This window comes from Durio zibethinus, chromosome 1 (assembly GCF_047325235.1).
Source record: "Durio zibethinus cultivar Kanyao isolate XHJ-2024 chromosome 1, ASM4732523v1, whole genome shotgun sequence".
Classification (NCBI taxonomy): Eukaryota; Viridiplantae; Streptophyta; class Magnoliopsida; order Malvales; family Malvaceae; genus Durio; species Durio zibethinus.
This window is the reverse complement of record NC_143162.1, coordinates 13,292,629-13,316,762: the sequence shown is the minus strand read 5'-3', so window position 1 is coordinate 13,316,762 and position 24,134 is coordinate 13,292,629. Positions and strand designations below refer to the sequence as shown.

Below are 24,134 nucleotides of genomic sequence, written 5' to 3'. Positions count from 1 at the left end.
AGAAAAAGTAAGAGCTTTGGATCTTTAATCGGGTATTATTAGGTATAATCTGAGATATAGGAAGATGTATAAGTAATCAATATAAGATTTATTACCTTGATTGAACAAGAGAAAATCTTATTATTCTTAACAAAATTAAATCAAGAAAACTTTGGCCAAATTGGAATAAGATATTAGAATAGTTCTAAAACTTATTTAAAGAGTTAATATCTTATTAAGAAACCTAATATGGTTAAACAAATTGAGTAGACATTAATTCATGTTCAAATTTAAATTGAGATATTAAGTGATGAATGGATAATAATTATACTAAGAAACTAAGTACAAATAGGTTAGTCAAACTTCATTTACCTTGCTTATATCCTCTTGCCTTATTATTTTGGCTTTGTTCCTATAATCAATAGATTAATATATTAACTAAATAAATTTAATATAAAATTGAACTAAATTCACACATAATAAATTTTGAATTCAAAACTTAAAATTTTAAAATCTTATTTTTACCAAAAAATGAAAAGAGAAAAAAAGGGTTAATATCATAAATAGTCCATAAACTATAGTAAAATGTTAATGTGGTATTTGAATTTTAAAAATCTTTAATATGGTACATGAACTACGAATTTATTAACAAAGTGGTATTCATTCCTAACGTATCTAATTTTAAATGATTGACACATGATAAATAAATATCTTCCAAACACTATATTAACTAATATATTTATAATTTAGATACTATAATTAAAATATTTAAAATTCAAATATAAGTTAAATATTTCATTATACTTTGACTAATTTACGTCATTAAAAAATGGGATAATGTCCCACATAGCCCCTTAACTATTATATTTGTTCTAATGTGGTGTCTAAATTAAAATAGTATCTAATTAAGTATCTAAACTACATTTTCATGTATTAAATTGCCCCAACCTTTAATGTTGTTAACTCTAAACACTGATGTAGCATGAATATCTAATAAAATATTGACATGTGTAAAAAAATCCAATTAGTGCCGCATCATTAATACCATATCAGCATTTTAAAAAAAATAAAAAAATTTCTAAAAATTTTTAAAATTTTTAAAAAAATTATAAATATTCAAAAAAAATATTTAAAATAATTTTTTTTAAATTAAAAAAAATTCTAAAAGAATTTTAAAAATTTTAAAAATTTCAAAAACAAGTTGACATAACAAAAATAATTTAAGGACCAAATGGGATATTATCTCAAAAAAAAAAAAAAAAAAAACCTCATAATCGGACTTTATCCCCTTTTTTTTCTTCTTCTTTGACTCTAAAGACTTTGCCCCAGCATGTCAATAACTTCCTTTCTTCAATTTCTTAAGCTTTCATCGCCATTCCTCCATGGCTTAGCTTCTCTCTCTCTTCTCTCAAAACCCAATTCTTTTCTTTTTCTCCAATCTTGCAAAACCCTTACTTTTCTTCCTCCAATCAAGGCAATGAAATGCATACAGGCAAGGTTATTTGCACTACAAATGACAAAACAGTGTCTGTTGAAGTGGTGTGTTTAGCCTCGCATCCTAAGTATAAAAGGCATGTTAGGAAGAAGAAGAAGTTCTAGGTTCATGACCCAGATAACCAATTCAAAGTTGGTGACTCTATTTAGCTTGAAAAAAATAGGCCTATTAGCAAGACCAAGGCTTTCATTGCTGTGTCTATACCAAGTAAGAATGGAAAGCAGGAGAAGGTGGAGACAAGGGAGCTTAGGGTTCCATTGGAGTCTAAACAGCCTTAAAAACAATAAGCTTAGTGTTAAGCCCTTTGGCCTAGGCCTTTTTGTTTTGGTAAATTTGCAATCTTTTGCAAGTGTTTTAACTGTTTTGAAAAACTAGTTTTTCTTAATATAATCATTGTTGTTTTCTTGGGTATGGATTATTTGTTTGGTTTGTCATGATATTGATGTTCTTTGATTGAATTTGCTGGGTTGATGTTCTTTTAGCGATAAAACCAGGATTGAAAGGCTATTTGAATTTAGGTGCAAATGAAACTATATTTAGGCTAGAAAATATTAGAGACAACTTGGATTTGTTTTTGCGATGTGGAATTGAAAATGAGGAAAATGGCGAAATTGAAAATAACTTAATAATTATGTGGTATCACTTTAGTTTCTGCTTGCATTAGGAATGAATTACCTTCATTTACTTCAACAACAAGGATTGAAATGATCATGAAGTTAAGCTGTAATTAAACTGTTTTGTTCTTATTTTGGTATAAGAATTTAGGTCCTAAACTAAAGTAGCAATGCGAAGATGTTTGACAATTTATAAAAAAAAAAAAAATTTTTATTTTGTTGAATTAATTTTTTTTTTTAGAATTTTTCAAAAATTTTTAAATCTTTTTAGATTTTTTTTGAAATTTTCTTTGAATGCTGATGTGGCATTGATGATATGATATTGATTGAATTTTTGACATGTGTCGGTACTTTGTTGGATATTCATATTACGTCAATGTTTAAAGTTAACGTATTAAAGGTTGAAGCAATTTAATACATGAAAAATAGTTTAAGTACCTAATTAGAAACTTTTTTAGTTTAGCTATCATATTAGAAAAATAAAATAGTTCAGGGATTATAGAGACATTATTCTTTAAAAAATAATGAATTTAAAATGCCACATTGATGACATGGGTTCATATAGTATATAAGCGGGCCCCAACACAAATATGTAAAATTGTAAATGGGTTCGTAACTTGCAAGCAAGGGCTAGGAGCTAATTGAGTCAACTAGATACCTATAACAAGGTTAGCCGAAGCTTTACGCCTTTCTCCCGTGATTAAATGAATGCAGTAAATAAAGCAGGAAAGAAAAGCAAGAAATAACGCAGAAAATGCATTTTCCTTATGAATTCTTTTATATGTTTGCAATTTTGTAATAAGTTGTCGTACTTAAGATGTTCTTTTTTCTTTTCATTGCAATCGGATTGACATTTGGGATAGAAATTAAAGCTTTTCTTAAGGCAAACTCATCAGTCTAAAAGCTTATTTATATTAATTTAATTTGTCAAATGACCCCACAAATTATTCTGTCACATTAAACGTGTTGAAATTTTTGCAGTGCTTAGTTGTAATACATTTCTATATATTAGTAGCAAAATAAAATTCCAACAATCACTTTGAGCAATCCAATAATCAAATGATACATATTGTCTTTGAAAGCCCCCCCCCCTCCCCCCCCCCCCCAAAAAAATGAAAAGAAAATCTTAAAAAAAAACTATGCCGTATAATTTGAGGGGGGATTTTCCCATATGTTCCTGCCAAAATCAAGGCTTGATTAGTTGCTGTATTTATGTGTCAATTAGTATCCAGACAAAACAAATCCTTCATTAAACGCAAACTTGGGAATTTGTGAAACCAGTTATGCTTGAATGAGGAAGGAAAACAAATAATATAAAAGAAGACGGCCTTAGCCTGCAATTACTGTTGAATTACTTAAATTAGCATTGTTTTATTTTACAACAAATTAAACTTGGAAAAAAGAAGGTGAAAAGGTTTTGCTTAATGAAAAAGTCTCAATTGAGGCCTATTATTACACAAATTCATGTGCATTTTACTTGGATAAATATCAACGTGTTGATGTATTTTCTAATTTGACGATTGAAGAATTTGTCGGAGATTGAAGAGAATAATTAACGTGGTTGGACAAGTTATTACGTCAACATAACTAAGACAATATTAACATGTATTTAGATATTGCTCGAAAAATTATATTTCAAATATTAAAAGTTGGTCTTGACACTTGATTTTGAAGGGATTAATTAATATTGTATTTTATTTGATAAGACATATTTTATCGTCTATGTGTGTGTATATATATATATATATATATATATATATATATGATATATAAATAATAAATAGTAACAAATTTATAAAATTGTAAACTAAAAATATTATTTTGATAATATTAAAATTTTAAAAATTACAAATATACTTTAATTTGATAAAATTATTAATTTCACAATCTTTCAAAGAATTACAAAACTTTTTTACTTTTTTAATAATTTGAAATTAAAAAACATAAATAAATCAATCTTTAAACAATATATTTTTATCAGAACAAAAAAAATTTAAATATTATTTTCAAAATAATTAAGTTGAAACTTTGAAATTCAAAGTTATGATCAAATCTTCTATAAAATGGTTTTAATCTTTTTTAAATATATATATATATAAATATATATATATATATATAAATATATATATATATATATAAGACAACATAAAATAAAAATCTAGAATAAAATTAAAAGTGAAAAATTATATGAAAATATGAAATTATATAAGTTACAAAGAAAGCAAAAAAATGCACTTAAACTTGGTTGAAAATTTGGAATTTTGTTAAAAATTTTAAAAAATTAATTTTTTTATTAAGTTTTCATTATTATGATTTAAAATTTTTTATAAATCTCTTGATTTTAAAAATTTGTAAATAGTGATTGATGGGTATAGTAAACATAAAAATATCAATATGATTTTAATCTCTCTTAAATTAAAATGCATAAAATTAAAATATAAAATATAAAATAAAATAAATTATTTTAATTTAGAAAGGACCAATATAAACATATATATATATATATATATTCTAAGAATTGTTAAAACTTTCGGGGGCCCCTCATGCTTGAGGGACGGTATGTCCTCGAATTCTGATCTTTAAACCTTAAATAAAAAAAAATGAATTTTAAGGAAGCCATGTGAGAAAATTTACTTAAATTTTACCTACATTAAAATATATATAAGCAAGCTGCTTAGCTTATACATTGAAAATTACAGAACCTGCAAAGAAAGAAACCCAAGTATAATTCTAAAGAATTAAACCAACATAAAAATCAAGCTTTATCGTTTCACCTAATCACACATTCAACTTGTTCGTTTCTTTTTTTCTTTCTTTAATTCATGAGCTAAGTTATCATTTAGTAAACAAAGATTTTTTTTCGTTGTTTTGTCCACCTTGTTCACGTGAATATAAATTGAAAATTACAAGAACCTGCAAAGAAAGAAACCCAAGTATAATTCTAACAAATTAAACCAACATAAAAATCAAGCTTTATCGTTTCACCTAGTTACACATTTAACTTGTTCGTTTCTTTGTTTTTTTTCTTTAATTCATGAAATGAGTTAACATTTAGTAAATAAAGAATTTTTTTCATTGTTTTGTCCACCTTGTTCACGTGAATATACATTGAAAATTAGAGGAACCTGCAAAGAAAGAAACCCAAGTATAATTCTAACAAATTAAACCAACATAAAAATCAAGCTTTATCGTTTCACCTAATTACACATTTAACTTGTTCGTTTCTTTGTTTTTTTCTTTAATTCATGAAATGAGTTAACATTTAGTAAATAAAGAATTTTTTTCATTGTTTTGTCCACCTTGTTCACGTGAATATACATTGAAAATTAGAGGAACCTACAAAGAAAGAAACCCAAGTATAATTCTAACAAATTAAACCAACATAAAAGTTAAGCTTTATCCTTTCACCTAATCACACATTCAACTTGTTCATTTCTTTTTTCTTTTTTTTTTCTTTCTTTAATTCATGAGCTTAGTTAGCATTTAGTATATAAAGATTTTTTTTTTCGTTGTTTTGTCCACCTTGTTCACGTGAATAAGATTAATTAACTCTATTATTACTTAATATTAATTATAATTAATTATAATTCTTTAATTGGCAAAAAAAAACTATTATTCTTTAGCTGGCATGTCTATTGGGTTAATAACGAATGCTAATATATATATATATATAAAGAAGTAGACTGACCTTGTTTGTTTTTTGGTTGGCCTTTGTGTCGAAAATGAATACAAGGGTGGGTAAGTAAGAACTTGAAAAAAGAAGAAAACAGTTAGGAAAGGCATATTCCCTCCGGACAGAAACATTTGGTATAGACAAGACCTATGTGTGTGTTTATATATATATAAATGATTTTTTTATACTACATGTGCTTTTAAATAAAGCATGATTGATGTCAAGCAAATAGCTTTTTTTTTTTTTGGTTTTTTTGTTGTAACGATATCAACAACGAAACAAAAGCAAAAATAACCAAATCGACATGCCACATTCAGCACTGCGGAGCAATTCATGGCCCCCAAAGTAAATGAACAGAAAATTTGTGTGTTGATCTGAAGTGTTAACCCAACCAATGAATGAAAAAAAGAAAAAAGAAAAAAAAGAAGCCAACGCCTATCTCGATTATCACTTTAATACATCGACAGGCTTTCAGGGAGGAAACCGTCAAAGGAATTTCATGGATATGGATATATATCTATATCTATATATATATATATATATATATATAGGTTATAGAACCTATGAATTTGTTGTTGTATTCCTTTTATTCCATTTTTTTATTTATATATATTTTTTGAGATGTATCAAAATTATGTTTTATTTTTTTTGAATATTTAAAACTCTTACTTTTTTATATTTTAAAATTATATTTTATAAATTTTTTATTTTTTGACATTAAAAATCATAAAATTTTAATTTTAATATTAAATATATTAAAGTTAATTTAAATTCTATAAAAATCAATATAAGAAAAAGAAATAAAGACGGAGGGAGTATAAATTTTGGTTACATTGATAGTACAAAATTGTACTATAATGTCACAACATCTTTTTTGTGTTTAACAAAAGTAAATTAATTAGAGTACAAACTATTTAGTTCTGCTTGTTTTATGTAATGTTTAAGTTTGAAATTTGTAAATTTAATCCTTATAATTTGATAAATGATTCAAATTGATCCCTAAATTTAATCCTTATGACCAATAACAATCATCCTGGCTCCATATGTAACATGGTTAAATTGAAATATTAGTCTTTGTATTCTCTCAATTTTAAAGATTTAATACATTTACCACAATTGTAAGAAATGTAATTTTTATACTTTTTTGCAAAATTAAGAAATATTGGCTAGAGATCATAAAAGTTAACGCTTATTTTTTAGGGATTAACACCAAATTGTCATTATAATATGGATTACTATTAAATATCATCGCTATACTCTAGTTTTATTGAATTTTATTATTATATTTATAATTTTGTTTGTTTTTGAACAAAACTAACCAAAAATTATGAAATTTGCAAGTTGAATGATGGAAGTATTTTATGAAATATCTAAATTTCATTGTTGTTTATTTAAAAATCAATAAAATTGAAAAGAATGGTGATAAAATCCATTAAAATTCAAGTACAATGACATAATTAAGAATAAATTACACAGTTCAATATTTCTTTCTGTTATAAAACAATGTTGAATATAGAATTTAATCCAAATAATTAATTCATCCAGTTTTCTTAGGAGGTGGCATGGATTCCCGTAAAATGGGAATTTGATTCTTAACATTGCAATTCCCCATCTCAAATCCTCATATGCTTCAACCTCTTTTGGGAAAAAAAAAAATAATGCGATTAGGTGAAGAGTTCGACAGATCAAATTGCTCACAGTTTACCTATATAAATATAACAGCTTACGGTTTGAATAATATTTTCTCTCAATGAGAGTAGTCTTAAAGACTTACTATTCAAAATTTGAAATTCAATCTTAAGAATTTCAAACTCGAGATGAGAAGGATTATATTGGACTGTATAATTCGAAAAGGCCATTTTGGTTGGGCTAGGATGGGCATCTGATTTTGGCTTTGTTTCAGTTATAATAGTTGCGAATGATTTCTCACTAGTTATATTGTTGAGATCAATATATAGAACAAAGGTCATTTTGTGGGAGTAAGGGAGGTATGATCATTGATATTTTGAATCTTCCTTCTTCTTGTAGCAGATTACATTTCGCTTTTGCAAGGAGAAAAGCCAATATATTAGCACATGAGTTAACCAAGGTTAAGTGTGAGGTTGATCACAGTCGAGTTTAAGAACCTTGATGATTATTGATTTTTAAAAAGTTTCTTTTCATAAAAATAATAGTAATTTTTTATTCAGATATTAAACAAGCACTCATCATTGTGATAATTAATACTAATGCGCAACCTCAAAAGAGGTTACGTGCATGGTTAGGTAACTTTACTTCTACTTTTGAAGCTAAACGTGGAGACCAAGAAGCAATTGCTTTAAAAATTTTTGAAAAAAAAGTGGATATACTCACTTTTTCTATATGAACATTCATGTTGTGAAATTTTTTTTTTATTTATTTTAAGTTTTATTTGAAAAGAATCTTCCATATTAAACGGGTTAAATATAAAGATGATTTTTGTATCATACATTTTATGTCAACTTGATATCTGATAAAATAAAATTCTTTTTATGATATTGAAATTTTTATTTTGTCAAATATTTTAATATTCAAATCTAATATTGGTAGTCAATTTACTTAAGATACTATTAGTATCGAATAAAATCGTGACACATGATATAAATATCAAGTCATTGTCATATCGCCTATCTTTCAATCACCATTTAATTTTAAAATTCAAAAATTGTTTTAAAAAGTTTTTTTTAATTCAAAGTTAAAAAATAAACAAAAAGAAAGGAAAAGAACCAAGGAGAGAGAAAAAATAAATTTTTTGCTAAAGCGATAATAACTAAATATTTATAACACATGACATGATTTTATTAAATATTAATTTTTAAATCAAATACTTAACTGACGATAACAATATGAAATGTCGAAATACTTGACAAAATGAAAGTTGATGTACCAAAGTAAAAATTTTATTTTTTTTAATACCAAACTAACAAAATATATATAATATATGGCCATTTTACATATTAACTCTTATTGAAATTAAAATTTTTATTTATATCAGTAGATTGCATGAATGTTGATAGGACAAAAGTTGAATCAACTCAATTAGCCTAAAAATTTTTTGTGAAGGTTTGTCACAAAAAATTATTATTATTATTATTACTATTATTATTATTTAAGAAAAATTGTTTTGATGGCAGAGTTTTTAGATTACATCAATAAGATTAAAGAATAAACAAATGTTTCAATAAGATATATTTATAAATATTAAAAACTAATAAAATGATGAACGAACGCATCTCAATTTCTTAATTTTGCTTCCTAAGCTTAACATTTCACAACCGGTGTATGAAAGAAAAATCTATTTTTAATTGCTCTAATTTCACGAGTAAAGGATAGGTTTATGTATTGACCAAATAAAAGAAAAAGAAAAGAAAAATGTTTTTGTTCGCCAGTTGTTCCATCATGCTGTGGAGAGCGTATAGCTCATGGTAATGGATCTCAAACGATGGGGAGGGGCGGGGGACGGGGAGAAGATTATATAGTCACTTTGTCAAAATGGGTTTTTTTTAATGTTATAATGGTTTTGGGGGTTGTTAGACAAATTTGAAAATAAAATGTGGAGTCATCATCAATTTTTTTTGTTAGGTGTGATTGTTACACATTAAAATATATCCTTTTAATAAAAATTTTAAAATTAATTAAAATTTTATCAAAAAGATAATTTTTGAGTCTGCAAAAATAATTTGGGTTTGAAAGTTGATTATATGTGGAGAAAGATTAGCACTCTCACAACACTCATTTAAAACGGTACCAATTAATTGTGTTATCCTTGACTTTTGACTAAAATGGTCTTAATTTTAGTATTTAAAATTTAATTTTCTTAGTTTTCCTTAAAAACATATTTTTATTTTTAGCATGCTTGAAAAATAAATAAGAACCTTACATCTTGAAAAATTCCTAAAAATATTTCAATACTCTAACAATATTAAAAGGAACCATCTCACCTAAAAAATTTTTAAGAATCGCCACTCGGAATTCTCAAAAATCTTATCTTTGGTGATTTATATTTATTATCAATATTTATATTAAAAATTTGTAAAATATAATATCTATAATTTAAAATCAAATAATATTTTCTAAAAATTCATTTTTATGTCATTTATAAACAAAAGAGATACCTTTGTCGAAAATTAATCTAAATGCTCCAATACATTGGCAGCATTTTAAATAAATTTTTTTTACTTAGAAATTTCAAAAGAATCACTACTTGGATTTCTTTTAAATCTCATCCTCAGAGATATTTTATTTGTTTTAAAAAAACATGTAATAATATTGTTATCCATAAATTTATTTAAAAAAATGTATTTTTATAAAAAAGACTTCTCAAATTCAAGAAAATAATGATAACATGGAGGTTTTTTCATTTTGAAAAGAAACTTTTAAATATTCAAATACTTTGACAATTTTTAGAAGACTTTTCTCACCTAAGAAATTCTTGGGAATCATTACTCGGATTTCTTAAAGTCCCATCATCAAAAATTTCAGTTACATTTAAGACCATGTCATGCAAAATATTAGGGTAGAATATGCACACAAAAAAATATAATACTTATTTTCTTTATATTATAATTTTTGCTACTCATTTCGATTATGCTTTAATCTCTTTAATTATTTCACAATTTGTAGACATTGAAATTTGTTCAGGGCATTTTTCAACGTAATTGATCCGAGACTCATTTGTGAACATGTGCTAAGACCATTTAGTAAGACCATTTACAATCCATAAAGAGCTTATAAGTTTGCCTATTCAAAATCCAAAATCAACTTGAATCAAATCCGATCAAACAAAGTCAAAATTACACAAAAATTGATCAAAATGGATAAGAATCTAGATCAATTCTAAAAATTCACATCTTAATTGAAATCAATATGGTTTAAAATTAAATTTGAGGTTTTTTGAAGTAATAAAATTTCATCGCGCCCCAAAAAAGTCAAAATTACCAAAATACCCTTATAAGGGTATTTTTGTAAATTGACCTTCCGAGCTTGGATTTTTATGAAACATTTCAAATCTTAATTTTATAATATTTCATGATTTTTGGTGCATTTAAAATCGTAATGGTACCCTGGGAAGGAAAAAATTATGAAAATACCCTTATAAGGGTATTTTCATAAGTTGGCTTTCCCGAGCTTGGATTTTCATGAAACTTTTTAGATCATAATTTCATAATATTTCATGATTTTTGGTCCATCTGAAATCATAACAGTACCTCAAAAAGTGTGAATTTACCAAAATACCCTTATAGAGCTATTTTCGTAGTTTGGTTTTTTTGAGCTCGAAATTTTATGAAACTTTCAAGATCTTAATTCTATAGTATTTCATGATTTTTGGTGCTTTAAAATCCCAAAAATAACCATGGGAACATTGATTTCTAAGAAAATGACCATAAATACCAAAACTTTGCATTAGGGTTAAAATGGTCTTTTTATGGGTTTGAGGGGCATAAAAATTCAACCTTTGCAGTGTGTAATTTTAGCCATTGGATCCTTTATTGACCTTTAATCCAAGGGCCATAGGTGGCTCCTTGAAATTAAGAAAAGGAGGAATTATGGCCCTTGAATGAGATTCATCTAAGGGCTCTCATTGAGCAAGATTGAAATCTTGCATTTCTTTGAATGGGTCTGCTGAATAAAGCATGACAAAAGGCTGCTAGAATAGGGGAGAAGGAAGAAATAAGCCTCTAAAAAAAAAAAAGAAGAGAGAGCACAAAAAAAAAGGAAGAGCTGAAAAAAAAATTCAAAAGGTGAGACAACCCACACGAAGGCTGAGTTTTGCTGATTATATCATGTGTTTTACACTATTTTTGCTCCTGCCATGATCTTTTCTACAAGTGTTCTTATTTATTCCTTTCATGCTTTGGAGTTTGGTGTGTTGATAAAATTTCAAGCCTTATTTGTTCTATGTTTCTGTTTCATTTTTTTTTAAGCTGGTTGGAACACCATTGTTTTTTTGGTGTTGCCGAATAGCTGTTGTTTCTCCTTCTGGTAGCAACTGTTTAGTCATGCCACAAATTCTTGCACCCTTTTTTTCCATCCTTCGTAACAAGCCTTTAATTAGTCTAAGCTAAAGCAAACAAAGATAAGGAAATCAGTTTGGACTAAGCCAAACCGTGCTGTCTAACTTTCCATAGGCAGTCACGGTTTGGATGCTTTTTTTTACTCAGCCCCTTATGTTTTAACATGGAAAAAAAGCTTTAACAAAAATGGTTTCCAAAGTAGGGAGATAAGTTGTGGGAGGAGGAAGAAAGGGTTTAAAAATTTAAGCTTTCTTATCCAATTCTTTGTTTCACGTGTCAAGGTCTTGTACAAGTCATAAAACTTCAAGCTTTATGTTTCCTGCTGTTTTCTTTCTTTGGCATGGGATTCCATTTTTCTTGGCTCTTTATAGAAAATAGAAAGTTGAAAATAGGCCATATATAGAGCAAGCTTCATATGAATTAGTTGTTCCCTCTTTATTCTTATTTTGCATGGCTTTCTTTGTATCACTTTGTTTGCTCAACCAGTGTATAAACAATAAATTCTGGTTGTAAAAGGACAAAAAGAATGAAAGCTGAAAATAGGCCATAGGTAATCCATGCCTCACGTGAACTAGTTGTTCCCTCTTTATTTTTGTTTGGCTTGACTTTCTTTGTATGACTTTGCTTACTTAACCACTACATGAACAATAAATTTTGGATGTAGGAAGACATAAGGAATGAAAGCTGAAAATAGGTCATAGGTAGTGCATGCTTCATGTGAACTAGGTCGTCCCATCTTCATGTTTGTTTTGCTTGGTTGTACATGCTTTTATCTACTACATTAGTGCATGAATCAGTTTTGGACGAGGGAAAATATTACACATACCACACGATCCCACCTTTATCTTGATGCTTAGCTTTCTCATGATTTTCTTTGGCTTGATGGTTTATCTAGATGTTGGAGACTTTTAGAGAGGTTTGTAAAGTCTTAAAATTCAAACTCGAACTTATATAAAAAGTTAAATCCTTTTTGAATTTATAAGGATTTATATGAAAACCTTTGATGAAGTAATTTGTTCCTGAATACCACTTAGACATTGGGGTATTTAAGAAGTTTTATTTCATTAAGAATTTTCATACCTTTCCATGGCTTAAAAAATATATATATGTATATATAAATTTGTTTTGCTAAGATTTTGGTTATGAAAATACCATATTAATAAAAGTATAATAAGATGGGATTTTAAATATAAAAGTTCACACCTAGACTCTACCTAGATGTTGGAGAGTTCGGGTGGTCTTTTATATTTGAAATTTCAATTCTTAAATTTGTACTTAATCATAATTTTTTTTTTGCATATGTTTCATTTTAAGTTAATATCTTCATTCATAATGCAGACGTATATGTTTGTTTAGTTATGATTGTTTAATGTTAATTATATTATTGTATTTTCATTTTTTTTATCACATAAAAGTTTTCTTAAAATTTTAAATTTTTAAGGATTTGCATGAAAACTTTTTATGAAATAATCTGTTCCTGAATGTCACATAGATGTAGGAGTATTCATGAAATTTTATTTCATTGAGAATTTTTATACATTTTCGCTACTCAAAATAAATTTGTTAGATTAACAAGTGCAAATTAACTGATAATACTAATAATGGGATGAGATTCCCAAATATAAAAATTCGTATCCAAGCTCTATCAAGATGTTGGAGAGTCTGAGTGGTTTTATTATATTTGAAATATCGGTCTTTAAATTCACGCTTGATCATAATTTTGCATATGTTTTCATTTATAACGCATATGTATATATTTGTTTTATCTATGTTGGTTTAATATTAATTATATTATTATTTTTTTTTGTTTTATCACATAAAAAGTTTTTTCCTAAATTTTTTATTTTAAACAAATAAAATCAAAATAGCATACTATGAAATGTAATTGATTGGTACTCTGCCTAGATATTGAAGAGTCATCAATAATTATCATTTACAAAAACTATTATTTTATTTTTAGAAGGAATGTTATGGTAAATCTTGATGGAAAGACTATCTTCAAATTCCGCCTTTATGTCAGGGACTTCAAAGGTATTGCTTTAATTTGAGGATTTTCATAAATTCTTAAATAAAAGATTTTTTAAAATTAATTTTATTTTTTACAAACAAAGGGAATTATAATTAAATTTTACATAGGAAACCATTTTTGTCCGAAATTACAAATAGTGTTTAATTAATTGGTATCAAATTTATGGGTATTGTAAGGGTGCTAATCCTTCTCCACACATAGCCGACTCCCATACCCAATCTGTTTTTGTGGATCGAAATTGTCTTTTTAGTAAAGCTTTAAACCTGTTTTATTGTTTTATTAAAAAGATAAAATTTTTGGGTGGCCAATCACACCTTAAAAAGAATTGGTGGTGACTCTTTATGTTTTTCATGATTTTTAAAATATCTTACATCTAGTGATCGAGTCTCCAAACTGATACATTATGATAGCTTGGTGACTCCGCTAGAGATTTTTAAGAGTCAGGTGAAAATTTTAATCATGTGTTATTAATAATTGTTGGATTTAACTCGTTTTACTTTATATTTAATTTAATTCCCTTTATTTTAATTTTTCAAAAAAAAATATATACATAAGTTAATAAATAAAATAAATTGCATGTTAGTTATTTTAGTTTTGATTTTGTGCTTATAATTTGTTTATGATGTGATTTATTTATGATATTTTGATTAATATGTCACTTTCAAACTTTTACATATGCACTTATATGCATGAGCTTTAGACCCTGGCTCCATCCTTTTTAGGAGGAAGTGAAATAGTTATGCTCTTGTGAGATGATAACCTCCACATTTGCTAGCGAAACATTTTCATTCAGATTGAACCCTTTCCATTACTAGCCTATAATGGATGAGGATCGCGGAGCCTTACTAGTTTATGATAGACGATGATGTAAGGAAATAGTTTGGGAACTTTTATACATATAAATCCCAACCCAGCATATCGTGAACTTTAGAGATCTGGCTTAGGATAGAGCCTTGCTATTTTTTTATAAAATTACCAAAAGTTAGGACACTATATACATTCTTTTATTTTGTTGTATGGTTGCTATAATGTTTCTATTACTTGTTTGTTTTGAATTATTGAGTCATTTCAATTTTTACATATTCATTGATTTTGTTGCTTACATTATATAGGCATTATTTTAAGAGAGTATTTATTTTAGGTTAGTCATCAACAAGACAAAAAAAAAAACAAAAAAAAAAAATTTTAAATTTGAATCTTTTACATTTTCATTTGATCTTTTACATATATTTTTAACAAGTTTGAAACAAAAGAAAAAAGAAAAGAAGTAATAATGAGGTAGTATATACACCTCATCCCATGCATCCTCATAGATAGTACATGAATCCTATCTAATACACATCATAATAAGATAATACATGCATTGCATCCCATTCACATTAGTGGATAGTACATGCATCCCATTTCATGTACATGTTGATAAATGCATATGCTCCTATGCGCATTTTAATAGGTAGTGCATACATATTTTAAGGTAATGTTAGTTTCATTAGGTCGACATAACACTAGCATTATATTCCATGTAGAAATATCACGTGCACTTGATAGGTTCATGCATTCCATACAAGTATGTTGCATTAATTATAGGAATATATCTTTTCACTCATATAAGTATGTCATTGCATTTCATGCACAAGGATTCATGGATGGTAGGGTTTTATAGAACATGCATTGAATTTCATATACCACCATTCCTGCAACATAACATTACATTCCTTGCATATACATTCATGGATGAAATTTTTATTATTTGAGGCATATACATGTGAAAATTCATTTGCCTTGGGCATATTTGCATTTCATGACACTTTTTACATCTTCATCATGTTCATGTGTTCATAAACATGCTCTATGTGTCACATAAGTTAGAAATTGTTTCTATGGCATTCATTTAATAAGGGTAATAATATAAAATTTTTGGCTTGAGTCCCATAATAAAATGTCCATCTTGCTGAAAATTAGAATGGCGAAAATGAAAGATTAATTGGAAACAAGGATTAGTGCTTTAGAGTTGAATCAATAGGAAATTTGAGCTTATCCTCAATAATAATAAAATTTGACTTACATATCATACATCATTTGTTTGAATTCATTATTTTTTGTGTTATCTAAGGATAAAGAATGATGATTGTATATATACTTTTGTTAAACCTTCAAAGCAAAAAAAAAAAAAAAAGATTTGTAATAAAGTCTCACATAAACAATTTTCAATAAAAAAAAAAGCAAAAAAGGTCTTTTCAAAGGAAGATTTATGATGGTAAGAATCTCAAAGTAATTGGTGATTATTATTGAAAAAAAAAAATTATCCAATACCTTTACACTTTTCCTTGACCACTCCTATGTTTCAATCCTTTTGAATAATTTTACTCACTAGTAATAATCCTTTAAAGGATATAAATTTTCACTGGTGAACTTTGTCATCATTTGACATATTGAAACCATAATCTTTTCTTAGGCAATGAACAAAAGAGACCAATTTTGAAAATTTATTTTGGTAATTGAATGTGTATCAAATCTTGCCAATATAATTGAACTATCCAAACTTTTTTTATGACATAAACACAAAAATTGCCTGAACTTTCTTTCTCAAGTGACCATTGTTTCATGTATTAAGGCACAGTGATTAAAAGAAGCAAAATTCATTCTCTCCTAAGACAATTTGTTTCTTGTCTTAATATTTTTCCCCTTCAAAATGTCAGACGATTTAGAACTAACATGAGCCTTCTTGTGAATTATGCCCTAAAATTTTATACATCCCATACAACTTGATTTTTGTTGTCATAAGAACCTTGAGTAGGAAAATAAGATGGGACATCAGTCACATAAAAATGATTTATGGTTGTAATAAAAAAAAATAAAAAAAATGAAAACAAAAACAAAAAAGAGCTTTTTATCTATTTCTTCAAATAAATTGCTCTTCTAACCAAGTGATTGTGTTTTAAATGATGAATGGCCATCTCTCTCAATCCTTCGTTTATAGAAAAATTATTCACTTGCTATCTCTTTGAGCCTATTAAATTTATTATTCCCAAAATGAACCCTGACTAAGGATCGCTTTTTACATTAGGGGCAAAATAAGGATATTTTCAAAAGCCCAATTTCAAGGAAAGTGTATGATATTGATAATGTCTAACATGCACTTTGAAAATGAGGGTCCGAGGTAAAAAGTGAATGAAGTTTCAGGAAAATAGAATTCAAGAAGTTGTTTGTTAAAAATGAAGCTAAATATTCCAAAAAAAAGAAATAAAAATGATTATGATATCATACCTTTAAGAAATTTGAACAAATTCCAAGGAAAAAAGCCCAAAATAGAAAATGCAAAAAAAGAAACTGTTGAAATGAAAACCTTTATTCGAGATCATATTCCTAAAGGAAATTGCTCTTCAATTTAAGTTTTTGTACTTGAAATAACAAATGGCCGTCTTTCATTATCTTTTTACAAATGTAGAAATCTATCCCTTGCTACCTCTTTGAGCCTAATTGAATTCTTTAGAAATAAACCCCAACTAAGGATCACCTTCCACACTAGGGGGCAAAAAGGAATATGTTTAGAGGTTAAGAATTGGGACATCCAAATGAAATCCTGTGTGATGAGGGCAAAAGCAAAAATAAAAAAAAGTTCACAGAAATTTTGAATCCACTCCGTGAAAGAAAAAAGAAAAAAAAGAGAAAAAGAGAGAAAAGAAAAAGAAAAATGAAAGGAAAGGAAAGGAAGAATAAAAGAAGAAAAAAAATGAAATGAATGAGTGGAAAGCAAAAAGGAATAGACCTTAGAGTGTTTCTTTCAAATGGAAAAATGATCTTTGGTTTTAAATACCCTTAAATACTTGTTTTGGGCCTTTCTATCCTTTTCTTTGACAACCCTGAACCTTAACCTACATTGCAACTTTTGAAAAGTCCATATTGGATTAAGTATGAAGGCCTAAAATTGAAGATTTCTCTTGGAAAAATGACCATAAAATCTTTTGAGTCTCTATTTATTACATAATTTCCTATTTGGACTGTTAACCCTTTTCAGAAAAATTCTTTTCCTCTCTTGGATTAGTTTTGAATTTTTAAGTGCTTGGTGTGTTAGTCAAAAAGAAAACAAACAAAAAAAAAACAAAAAAAGAGGAAAGAAAGATAGATGCATAGCTTTTCTTCCAGAGAATGCTCTGTAAGATCCTCGACCTAACTACCTAAAATAATATATTTTGAGCCTATTTATCCATTCTTTTAAAACCCCAAACCTTGGCCTACATTACATTTCTTGAAAGGTCCATTTTGATCGAATGTGGACACTTGAATTGAAGAGTTATGCCCTTAAAGATTTTATCAAGTTCTTCATTATTTTTTAAAAAAAAAAGAAAGGCTTTAAGGTGAAAACACAAAAAAGGCAGTTTCGAGCTACAGCCACTCTTGAGACCCCAAAAGATTTTTAAAGTTTCAAGGTTCTATCCAAAACCTTTTAAAGATCAGTATCCATTGAAGACTTTGCATTTCACCAAAGTGTAAAAATAAAAAACTAGCCTTTTTCTCTTCCCAAATCTCCTTCAAAAAATATTGATTAGCTTTGATGCATATTGAAGTATCATGTTTTCAATAAAAGAAAATTTTTTTAGAAAAATTATCTTTTTTGTGAGCTCAAGAGAAATCCTTGAAACCATCTTCGAGCCTTCCTTGAAATATGCCTATTAGTGAAAATTTTGAATTATTAATCACCTTATCCACACATTTTCCAACTAGTAATCATCAAGCATTCTTTGAAATATACTCAGTAGTGAAAAAATTGAGTTGCCAATCATGCCATCCATAAGCATTTGAAATAATAATCATTAATTTACGAAAGATTCAAAAGTTATGTATTTTTAATTTTTTTTCATTGATTATGAAAACATTTTATTTGGAACAATTTTGTGATTTCGTTAAAAAAGTTTGGGGACAAGTTGAGTAGTTTTGTACAAGATATTGAGAACATCTTTGGTGAAGAGTGAACCTTGAATTTTGAACAAAGATTTTTGAAAAAAAAATGAAACAAAAAAGTGAAAAAAAAAAGGGTTTTGAATTTACATCAATTGCAAAAGACATTTAATTTGCATGTTACATAAAAAAAGAAGAGATATTCGTATCACTTGCATTCATACTTACATTCACATTTGCATCACAAAAAAGGAAATTCACTTTTGTATCACTTACATTTGCACTTATGTGTGCATCATGAAAAAAACATTGGCATTTGCATCGCTTGCATTTGTATCATGAGAAAAATATTTGCATTTACATCGCTTGCATCTGCATCACAAGAAAGACATTTTGCATTTGCATCGCTTCTATCTGCATCACAAAAGAGACATTTGCATTTGCATCACTTGCATTTACACTTGTATAAGACATTTTTATTTGCACCATAAGAAAGAAATTTGCATTTGCATCCTAAGAAAAAGTATTTGTAGGGGCATTTATATAAAAGGAACATTGGCATTTGCATTATGAAAATGTCAAATGTATTTTCATCAAACATTCAAATTCTTGCATTCGCATTGAAATTTGCATTTGCATAGTTGGACATTTGTATCATGATTATGTTTGTCAACTTTGTAAATATTAAGAGGAAAAGAAAATGGGGCAAAAAGAGAAAAAGAAATCTATTGTTGAAAAAAAAAAGAAAAAAATAGAAAAAAAAAGGAAAGAGATGAAAAAATATTTGACAAAAGACCAAAATGTTAAAAAGATTTGAAAAGTCAAAAAAGAAATGATCTGCAAAAAGAGAAGAGATTATTGAAAAATGAGATATGATACAAAATATTAAGCCTAGTTTAGCTGGCCCTTCAAAAAAGATTTAAGCTCAGATTTGTTGGCCGCTAATGAAATATTAAGCCCAGTTTAGTTAGCCTTCACAGAAATATTAAACCCAAATTAGCTAGCCCCCAATGAAATATTAGGCTTAGGTTAGCTGGCCTCTAATGAATGTAAACCGAGTTTAGTTGGCCTTAAAAAAAAATATGAAGCCCATATTAGCTGGCCCCCAATGAATGTAAACCCAGTTTAGCTGGCCTTCAAAGAAAATTTAAGCCCAGATTAGTTGGCCTCTAATGAAAATTAAGCTTAGATTAGTTGGCCTTCAAAGAAAGATTTAAGCCCATATTTGCTACCCCTTGATGAAATATTAAGCCCCATACATCTGCATCACCAAAAAGAGAAATGACATTTGCCTTACTTGTACTTACATCACAAAAAAAGACATTTGTATTTACATTGCTTGCATCTGTATCATAAAAGAGACATTTGTATTTGCATCACTTGCATTTATGCCATAAGAGAGAAATTTGCATTTGCACCATGGCATTTGCATCCTAAGAAAAGGTATTTGTATGGGTGTTTATATAAAAGGAACATTGATATTTGCATTATGGAAAAGTCACCTATATTTGCATTAAGCATTTACATTCTTGCATTCACATTGATATTTGCATTCCCATCGACATTTGCATTCGTATCATTTAATGCAAATAGACATTCGTATCATGATTGTGTTTGTCAACTTTGCCAATATTAGAAAGAGAAAAAGGAAAAAGAGAAAAAAAAAGAAATTTATCATGGAAATAAAAAGAAAAAATAGTTTGATGTGGAGACCAAAATGTCAAAAAGAGTTTGAAAAGTTGAAAAGAAAAATGATTTGCAAAAAGCAAAGGGATTGTTCAAAAATGAGATATGATACAAGATTAAACATAAGCACAAGATTAGCTGGCACACAAACCCAGATTAGTGGTCACATCTATTTTTTGACTTATGGTTTATTCTCAATCATCATTATTCTTTGACCTATGGTTCAATCCCGGTTGTTTTTATTTCTAACCCATGGTTTAATCCTGGTCGTTTTATTTCGACTCATGGTTTAATCCAGGTTATTTTTATTTTTGACTCATAGTTTAATCCTGATTGTCATTATTCTTTGACCCATGGTTTAATCCCACCCGTTTTTATTTTTGACCCATGGTTTAACCCGGTCATTTTTATTTCCAACTCATGGTTTAATCTCTATCGTCATTATTCTCTGACCCATGATTTAATCTTGGTCGCTTTTATTTTTGACCATAGTTTAATCCCAGTCATTTTTATTTTCAACTCATGGTTTAATTTCGGTCGTCATTATTCTTTGACTCATGGTTCAATCTTGATCATTTTTATTTTTGACTCATGGTTTAATCTCGATCGTCGTTATTCTCTGACCCATGGTTCAATCTTAGTATTTATTTTTGTCTCATGGTTTAATCCCGATCATTTTTATTTTCTGACTCATGCTTTAATCCTAGTCATTTTTATTTTTGACCTATGGTTTAATCCCAGTCATTTTATTTTTGACTTATGGTTTAATCCAGGTCTTTTTTATTTTCTGACCCATGGTTTAATTTCGGTCATTTTTATTTTTGATCTATGGTTTAATCTCGGTTATTTTTGACTCATGCTTTAATCCTAGTCATTTTTATTTTTGACCTATGGTTTAATCCCAGTCATTTTATTTTTGACTTATGGTTTAATCCAGGTCATTTTTATTTTCTGACCCATGGTTTAATTTCGATCATTTTTATTTTTGATCTATGGTTTAATCTCGGTTATTTTTGACTCATGGTTTAACCCGGGTTATTTTTATTTTCGACTCATGATTTAATCTCGATCATTTTTATTTCTAACTCATGGTTTAATTTCAATAAGTTTTATTTTTAACTCATGGTTTAATCCCGATTATTTTTATTTTTGACTCATAGGTTAATCTCGATCGTTTTTATTTTTTGACCCATGGTTTTATTTCAGTTGTTTTTATTCTCTGACTCATGGTTCAATCCTAGTCATTTTCATTTCTGATTCATGATTTAATCTCGATCGTCATTATTCTCTGACCTATGGTTTAATCCTGGTCATTTTTATTTTTGAACCATGGTTTAATCTTGGTTACTTTTATTCTTTGACCCATGGTTCAATTCCAGTCATTTTTATTTTTGACTCATAGTTTAATCCCGGTTATCATTATTCTCTGACTTGTTGTCAACTTGGTCATCCCTTATTTTTCAACTTGTGATGTTGCAAAGCAAAAAAAAGAAAAAAATGGAAGAGAAGAAGAAAACCAAAAGAAAAAAAAAACAAGGGTTTACTCACTTGGAAGCATTATCTGACAAAATTACCATTTATGTCTTTGCATTACTTATAATCTTTAGAAGTATGCAAAGAAGGGCAGCTATAGGTGTTGAATTTTGTCTGAGGCATTTTTCAACATGATTGATTCAAGACTCATTTGCAAACATGGGCTGAGACCATTTAGGAGGACCATTTATGATCCATAAAGAGCTCACAAGTTTGCCTATACAAAATCCAAAGTTAACTCAAGTCAAATTCGATCAAACAAAGTCAAAATTACACGAAAATTGGTCAAAATGGATAAGAACCCGGATCAATTCTGAAAATTCACACCCTAATTGAAATTAATATGGTTTAAAATTAAATTTGAGATTTTTCAAAGTAATAAAATTTTCATCGTCCCCTAGGGGGTATTTTCGTAATTTGACCTTCCTAAACTTGGATTTTTGTGAAGCATTCCAAAGTTTAATTTTATAATATTTCATGATTTTTGGTGCATTTAAAATCATAAAGTACCTTGAAAAAGGAAAAATTACCAAAAATAACATTATAGGAGTATTTTCATAATTTAGCTTTTTCGAGCTCAAATTTTTGTGAAACTTTCCAAATCTTAATTTCATAATATTTCATTATTTTTAGAGCATTTGAAATCATAGCAATACCTTAGAAAGGATGAACTTACCAAAATACCTTATGAGGGTATTTTCATAATTTAACTTTTTTGAGCTCCGAATTTCATGAAACATTCCATATCTTAATTCTATAGTATTTTATAATTTTTGGTGCATTAAAATCTCAAAAATAATTGTTGGAACATTGATTTCTATGAAAATAACCATAAATACCAAAACTTTGCACTAGGGGTAAAATGATCTTTTATAGGTTTGAGGGGCATAAAAATTCAACATTTGCAGTGTTTAATCTAAGCCATTGGATCCTTTGTTGACCTTCAAAAGGTGGCTCTTTGAAATTAAGAACAGGAGGAATTATGTCCCTTGGATGAGATTTCATCCAAAGGCCCTCATTGAGCAAAATTGAAATCTTGCATTTCTTTGAATGGGTCTATCGAATAAAGCATAAGAAGAAGCTGCTAGAACAGGGGAGAAGGAAGGAGGAAGCCTCTGAATAAAAAAAAAAAGCTGAAAACAAAAAATTCAAAAGGTGAGACAACCCACACGAAGGCTGAGTTTTGCTAATTATATCATGTGTTTTACACTATTTTTGCTCCTGCCATGATCTTTTTTGCAAGTTTTCTTATTTATTCCTTTCATGATTTGGTGTTTGGTGTGCTTATTGAGAAAATTTCAAGCCTTATTTGTTCTATGTTTCTATTTCATTTTTTTTCAAGCTGGTTGGAACACCATTGTTTTTTTGGTGTTGCCGAACAACTGTTATTTCTCTTTCTGGCAGTAGCTATTTGGTCATGCCATAAAATTTTCCATCCGTCTTTTCCATCCTTTATAACTAGGTTTAGTTAGTCTAAGCTAAAGTAAACAAAGAAAAAAAATCAATTGGACTAAGCCAAATCATGCTACCTAACTTTCCATAGGCAATCACGGTTTGGATGCTTTTTTTTACTTAGCTCCTCATGTTTTAACATGGAAAGAAAGCTTTAACAAAAATGGTTTCCAAAGTTGGGAGATAAGTTGTGGGAGGAGGAAGAAAGGGTTTAAAAGTTTAAGCTTTCTTCTCCAATTCTTTATTCCACGTGTCAAGGTCTTGTACAAGTCAGAAAGCTTCAAGCTTTATGTTTCCTACTGGTTTCTTTCTTTGGCATGGGATTCCGTTTTGCTTGGTTCTTTATAGAAAATAGAAAGTTAAAAATAGGCTATATATAAAGCAAACTTCATGTGACTTAGTTGGTCCCTCTTTATTCTTGTTTTGTTTGGCTTTCTTCGTATCACTTTGCTTGCTCAACCAGTGTATGAACAATAAATTTTGGTTGTAGGAAAACATAAAGAATGAAAGCTAAAAATAGGCCATAGGTAACGCATGCCTCACATGAAGTAGTTATTCCCTTTTTATTTTTGTTTGGCTTGACTTTCTTTGTATGACTTTGCTTACTCAACCACTGTATGAACAATAAATTTTGGATGTGGGAAAACATAAGGAATGAAAGCTGAAAATAAGTCATAGGTTGTGCATGCTTAATGTGAACTCGATTGTCCCATCTTCATGTTTGTTTTGCCTGGTTATACAT

General features: G+C 28.0%; 1 pseudogene; it reads left to right on the top strand.

Annotated features, from left to right (window-relative positions):
• The first annotated feature begins 955 nt into the window (after positions 1-955).
• LOC111311168 (small ribosomal subunit protein uS17c pseudogene) lies at positions 956-1,877 on the top strand (annotated as a pseudogene).
• The last annotated feature ends 22,257 nt before the right edge of the window (positions 1,878-24,134 follow it).